The 7182-nt window shown below is 38.1% G+C and overlaps 1 long non-coding RNA gene across 1 annotated transcript; it reads left to right on the top strand.

The window, feature by feature from the left end:
• Positions 1 to 3033: 3033 nt before the first annotated feature.
• LOC148650295 (uncharacterized) lies at positions 3034 to 6582 on the top strand. The gene is made up of 2 exons (XR_015926075.1): positions 3034 to 3782; positions 4069 to 6582. It is a non-coding gene; the product is annotated as an uncharacterized LOC148650295 (long non-coding RNA).
• Positions 6583 to 7182: the final 600 nt, after the last annotated feature.

Genomic DNA, 7182 nt, shown 5'->3' with positions numbered 1-7182 from the left:
ATTTTGGGAAGTGTTTTGTGTTTTTTGCCCTTTCATTTTGTCTTCAAAGGAGTCCATGGGCCAAAAAAAGGCCCATGGATTGTTTTTCCAAAACTATGAACCACTGATACATTTTATTGAGTGTGCTACTCTAAATTACATGGGCGGTTTAATTATAGTTCAGCTAATATGACATAATCAGCCCGGTATCCGCAGATGTTGTGGGTTTTCCTAAGGACTGCTTGAGTAAAACCGCATCTATATAATACGAATTTGAAGTCATGAAGTCACTGTCAGCCAATGGGACACAGGAAAGGAGCCCAGGAGATGAAATATTTAAGCAAAAGACGTGCTTGTTAAAATAGTTTGAATGAAAAGAGTGAACATCCATCAGCTATTTCATGTCAGCAAAGAATCTGTTCCCATATGCTGGCTGGATTCCATGATATGTGATGTGTACAACTGGGAATTAGCAAATCTGGGATACAGACATGAATGGTTTATCTTGATTGATACCCTTGAAGTGCTTTAACTTAAATTGCATTCTTGCTGTTGGAATACAGTATGAGATTTCTAATAAGCAATGCAGAAGAAACTCTTCCACCTGTTTCTACTGGTGTTAAGTATTACTGATTCTGTGTTCGATTCAGTTTGTCTTTGTTTTTTTAATATGTGCCCCATATGTGCTTTCTCAGCACTGCTGAAGCATGGTATTGTTAAAAGACATATTGATCTGTCAACAGTATTAGTCCCTCTTGCCACAATAAAAAGCATCCCTCCTGCATTGCCTGGTTCCCCTTACTGAATGAGTGTTAGTCATGCTACGGAGAGCAAAATAAAAACTCAGTTGTCTTTGGAACCACTAAGGGCCCAGCATGCTTTCAAGCATTTGCCAAAAAAAATAAATCAATAAACTTAATTTGCTTCCTTTCCATCTCCCCGCTGCAAAATAAATGGAAAAAACAAGACGTGCTTGCTTGTCTGTATCCAGTCTCTTAATGCATGGAAAAAGGATTCATTTCGGTTTTGTTCTGTAGTATAACTAAGAGCTGATGAAAGCACCCTGAAAAGCAGTGGGGTCCATTTTTCTAATAGAGTGCACAAGCATGAGAACATCTGCCCAGAGGGAAATTCAGGAAAATAGCTTTTTTGTCCCTTCTCATGAGCATTGAACTTACTTGTAATAATTGTGGCAGGTGTCTTGTCAGGTGTAATTTTGCATGTAGTATTAACTTACTTACTGTAGGTATGAATGGTGCTTATCTCCCCTTCGGTATTTCAATCTGGCCTAGCGGCATTGCAAACCTTTATTTCACAAATAGCTTCCCTTTTTTAATTGGAGCTTGACAACTTTTGTTTTCTTTAAACTTGTGTAGTGCATTAATTATCAAAAACTTCTAATTTGCTTGTAACAAACCAGGTGCTACCAGCCATCTCACACCACACCGGTTAGATGCAAAGTAATAATTTGAATTCTAGAATTTTTGCTATATTTTCATATAGATTTTCCTGTCAAATTTACAGTAAATTCCAAGTGTTTGTTAGTCATCAAAACAACCTACATGTATAGTTTCAAAGTCAATTTTAACACTGAAAAAAAAAACTTATTTCATGGAAGGGGGTCCTTAAAGCTTTGAATGAAACCAAAAATGTATTGCCTTTGCATTGTAAGGTGTGAGTTTCTAAAAAGTGAGTTCATAAAAAGCAGAGAAGTTGAACATGATGATTTCATATTTAAAGTAAAAATAAACTCCCACAAAGAATTCCCTCTCTGAAAGTAATCCTTCTGACAGTATTACATCCTGAATACTAACCCTGGAAAAAAGGTAATTATAAATCCACCTACCAACATCGTTTTGTACACTATCCAGAACTCCAAACAACATTCCCCAGTATTTTGCTTCAAGACGCAAGTTTTTTTTAGATGTGGAAAACTGATTATACAAGATTCCAAGGAGGTAAGGCTTCTGTTATGATGACTAAGAAACAACTGCAGGGATTAGAAGGAGCATCCTATTTCGGAGACTAGAGAAGAAGGGATATGGTTTTTATTATAAAGCCTTCTGAAAAGAAAAAATGACCTTTTGCAATTAATTGAATCTGCTGCATGTTAAAACTAAAGCACATTTCCCAATCTTTCCACACTGTTGCAGTTGATGATTCGTGGGTTATGATGCCCATAGAAAAATAAATGAAATACAGTAATTTGTTCTTAATATGCAACTCTTAGGAATAAGTATCTTGGACAGCAGGTTACAACACAAACTGGTATTATTAATACTCTTAATGCATTTATCTAACACAATTTATAATCACTTATTTCTTTAGATACTAATTTTGGTATATGTTTAGATAACTGGGTTTACTGTAACAATTTTCTCTAACAAGAGCAGAAGCCCCACCACTCTTTGGTTAGGAGTCCAGAGACCTAACCACTGCTCCACACTGCCAATGTGGCAACAGTCATACTGCTTGATCAAGAAGGCACCCAGTAACCTCCAGAGTTTTGCTTTTGCGTTTATAAAATTCATTTCAATGCAAGAGCCTAATCCAAATTCCATCCCAGTCATAACTTGTCATGTATGGTTTCCTGTTTCCTGGAATGACTTACACTGTCATTCTAGTGTCCAGATTTGTTATTTTACAGTCAGGCTGCTGCCCAATTTATAGAAATGGAAACAAATGAAGTCAATTGAAGCTGATGCAACATACACTCTTTTTTGGTGACCTGACCTGCCATCTCATTGTTGAGAAAAACCACCTAAAGTCACCACATCACTCTTACTATATATTTTGGATGATGAAATGTTTGCACCAGCTTTTGTAAGATCTTGTTTCCTGCTGCCTCCTAGTTTTTAGGAAAAATTGCTGTGACTCTGCAGCTGTTGTGAAAGGTCAAGCAATACTTAGCAATTTGGAAACAGATCTGTGACTTTCACAAACCCAGTGACATCATGGCAGCTCTGATTAAGACTATTAAGAGTCTTGAAGATTCCTTGAAATAAAACGACAACAGTAGCCCCCTGTTTCCCCATTAAACTATATGAGCTTTATTCTGAATAACGAAGACGTCATTTTTCTAATGCAGATGTGAGTCAGGAAGTTTGTGAATGAAAAACCTAATTTACAGATCATCTGTCTGTGAGGTATTTGAACAAATGAAATGTGGTGTGGTTCACATCACACAATGAGAGTGACAAGAAAAAATTCTTTAAATCACTTGGGTGTGGTTTCAGTCTTACAAAACACAGTATTTCAACATTGTTAGGCGTACCTATGCCACAACCTCTTGTCTTTTTTAGTTATGCCCCTTACCAACAAGCCTCAACACTTCAGACAGAAAGACAGTTACACGGATGGGTCTTATTACAGAATAACTGGATTTGACATTATTCTCAGCGAAAAATGAAAAATCATTGCAGAGCCAATGCTGATTAGTCCTGACTTGCTAACAGCTCCTTCATAAATCACGATTTAAACAGCCTTTCTGCTTGCTGGAGACTTATCTGTGTTTACTAGCTACAAGGCCCTATTGATATCTTTGCTTTTGGACCTTGAACCTGTTATCTTTTCGCCTTGAAGAAAAGAAAAAAAAATATTGGTATATGTATAAAAGGGGGTTATCCTTTTTAAATTGGTAGTTGGAATGCTTGGAGCTTTAGATAAGGAAGAAATAAATCAGTAAGGAGCCGCCTGACCTTCATGGAAAAACAAGCACCATGGATTGTCACAAAGCCAAGAGCTCCGGATAGCAATCTGCTGACTACAGATTACATCAATTGTCCAGTGATTGCAAACCTAAGGTTAGTTTCTCTTCCTTTATATGACAGGGTGGTTTAATATTCACTTGACAGGACACATACCTTAGAAAATAACCCTTGCCAATACAGAATTGCCACAGTCTTACTGTATGTCCACAACACAGACCATTGCTTAAAATTGGCTGTGCAATAAATACTGTATATAGCTTTTAGTTATCACAATTATTGCATACAGTACTATTCAGTACTATTTATATTTTATCCAAATGTTTAGATACATTTTATGTGCCTGTTTAATTTAGTTTTGTTTAATGTTTCTCTCTCCTAGCTCGATCGACCTTAAACAAAGCACAGACTACACAGAGGACACAGCAAGGACCTAAAATATATATTTCCATTACATGTTACCTCCAATGATGTGTAAATGGGTCAAGGTTAGGAGAAAGTGTCTTGAAGATGGGGACTCAGATGTAAGAGTACCAATTTTCATCCTACCAAAGTTGCTGTGTGTGAGATGGGACCTGGTATTTTGCCTTCTGGTACACTTCACGAAAGCCCTTGCAGTGAAGGTGATCCAGCGGCTACTCATCCACCAGACTGCTGAACAAAAGAGCAAATACAACATTTCTGCATGGAATGGATTGTTGAATGGATTGTTGTAAAAACTTAAAAGCTGGAGTGCTTGGCATGCTAACTCTTTAAAATTGTCTGGACTGCACAAAGTGCAGGGGCTGAGGCTGAATGGTGTGAGTGCACAGTGACATAAATGACAGGACTGACAAATAAAAGCACCAGGCCTCATTAAGAAAAAATGAGAACATGCTCATATGACATCTGAAAAGAATATAGACACTGCAAAAATGGCAAGCACTGGAACTCATGCCAAGTCCACATACTGTATTATAGGGAGCTGTGAACATGATTATTCTATCCTGCCCGTGAAATAAGCAAGTCTGAAAAGCCATTCCCAGATATCTCAGTACAGGTGGATTTGCAAGAGCTGAACAAGAAGCCACTCACCAAAAGAAGCCATGAGTTGTGGTTGTGTGAGGAAAATTGAAAAAAATAACAAACCAAAAATCTGTTTAGAATATGTTTACCTACCTCCTCAATCAGCAAATCAGTTAAAAAAAGAATTATTATTGTTGTTGTTTTTTATATAACAATATAATATTATTATATTATTCTTCCTTACATTTATATAGTTCTTAACTGTACACTCCACTCAAAGCACTTTACAGGCAATGGGGATTCCCCTCCACCCCCACCAATGTGTAGCCCCCACCTGGATGATGCAACAGCAGCCATTGTACACCAGTATGCTCACCACTCATCAGCTATCAGTGGGGAGGAGAATAGAGTGATGAAGCCAATTCATAGATGGGGATTATTGGGAGGCCATGATTGATAAAGGCCACTGGGAAATTTGACTAGAACAACAGGCTAACACTCTTATTCTTTTGATCAAACGCCCTGGGATTTTTAATGTCCACAGAGAGTCAGGACCTCATCCGAAGGACGGCTATACTGTAAAAAGGTGTTAGGACCCACACAGACCACAGGGTGAGAATCCTGCTGGCCCCAATAACACCTCTTCCAGCAACAACCTTAGTTTTTCTCCAGGAGGTCTCTCATCCAGGTACTGACCAGGCTCACACCTGCTTAACTTCAGTGGGTTGTCAGTTGTGAGTTGCAGGGTGATATGGCTGTAGTTATGGGAATATACTTGTGATCAGCATCAGACTTCTGTCTTTGACTTGCTTGCACTTGAAGGAACAACTGCGGATATACTGCTGTATATCTGGAGGGTTTTCAGAGTCATTGTTTTCATGACCATTTTGTTTAGTGAATGTTTGAGTTCCTTTGATTTGTGAGGGCACACTAGTCATGCCAGGAAAGTGGACTGCAATACCTTAGTCAAAATATGTCTGTATGGAACCGCTCCACATAGACCCACTGTAACTGCTGCAGAAGTAAACAAAGGTCAGAAGATGTGTTAGAGAAACTACTCATTGAATCACAAAAGAATAAATGAATATCCAGGAGAGCCTGGGAAACATTTCTTAGCCATTTTCTGTACGTTGTCAATCTGTTTATGCAGGGCACAGTCCTCCATTAACCAAAAATTCAGCTGGCTATGGGCCCCTTCGCTTGCATGCTCTCTCTCTACCCTGGGTGCTGCCTAGAGCTCAAGGACCTGTCTATAGACGGGACACCACAGTGGCCACAGGCACACACAATCACCAGGGAAAACAGCGTAACAAACACAGGAACAGGGGGAACAAGAGGAACTTTGCACAATAGAGGACCTTGAATGTCTTAAGGGGTCTGTATCATTTACAATACAGTATATACATTACAATATGATATTCAATACAGCAAGGAGAAACATGGGGCACACAAAATGAGCCTGGGAAGGCAGGCTGGCTCACACAGCTCTGCTTTGATTGTTCATTAGGCTGAACTGGGAAAAAAAACTTTCAATTGACCACACCCTGGCAGATCACGCTTTCAAAACCGCTTCCCATGAACGTGCTTCTCTATTGTGTTCATTTATCTCCCTGAAGATCGTTGTTAGATTTCTGTATGGGGATCAAGATAAGTGAGGTCACGTTTAAAAAAAATCAACCAAAACAAATCTATTCTCTATGTTCATGATTAATTAAATGTGTGTATTTTGCGAGGGCTCATCTCTCAAAAAAAAAAGGAAAAAAAGTTTCTAAAGAAACTACTTAATTTCTGCTCTGATATTTTCTTTTTTTTAGCATTTGTATTTTGTCAACTAATGGTTTGAAACCCAGACTGATACTTGAATAAAATACCAGAGGACTGATTTGATAAATTCGAATTCCCCGTCTATATTTCATGTTCACAGATGTGAGTGTTTGCTTATTACCACTCTCAATATTCTTGAGTTCTTCTATTGATTTTATAAACTGAGTTTTGAACACAAAAACATGCCTGGAAAAGCTCTGATATTTCAATTGCAGAACTACTATTACTTATATAATTGGTTTCAATGTGCCATCTAGTGGATCTATTAAAACATGAAAATCGGTCAATCTAAATGATTGCATATGAATGCACTTTGATTCAAAATGCCCAAGGCGGCAATTTAAGCAGCAAGTGGTGTAATGTAAAGCATACCGTATATACTGTATATAAAAACAAAAATAGCAGAAGGGTAATAAAATGATTATGAAAGAAATAGTGTGAATTGGATGGACTCTTTCCTATACAACACAATTAATAATTATCGGATCCTCAAATGTTCAGAAGACTGATGAGGGATATGAGATGGGTCTTCAATGTTGGCACAGGCATTCCTCAGGATCTGTTGGGCATAATGCTGTGCCAGGGATCCTAAAGGCTCCCCAATTATGTTAGAGGTTCACAACAGTTTGAAGGTGATTTTAGTCTTTTCGACTGATATGAACCAACA

This window comes from Lepisosteus platostomus, chromosome 13 (genome assembly GCF_059453375.1).
Source record: "Lepisosteus platostomus isolate fLepPlt1 chromosome 13, fLepPlt1.hap1, whole genome shotgun sequence".
Taxonomy (NCBI): domain Eukaryota; kingdom Metazoa; phylum Chordata; class Actinopteri; order Semionotiformes; family Lepisosteidae; genus Lepisosteus; species Lepisosteus platostomus.
The sequence above is the reverse complement of the archived record's forward strand: the minus strand, read 5'-3'. Positions and strand labels throughout refer to the sequence as shown.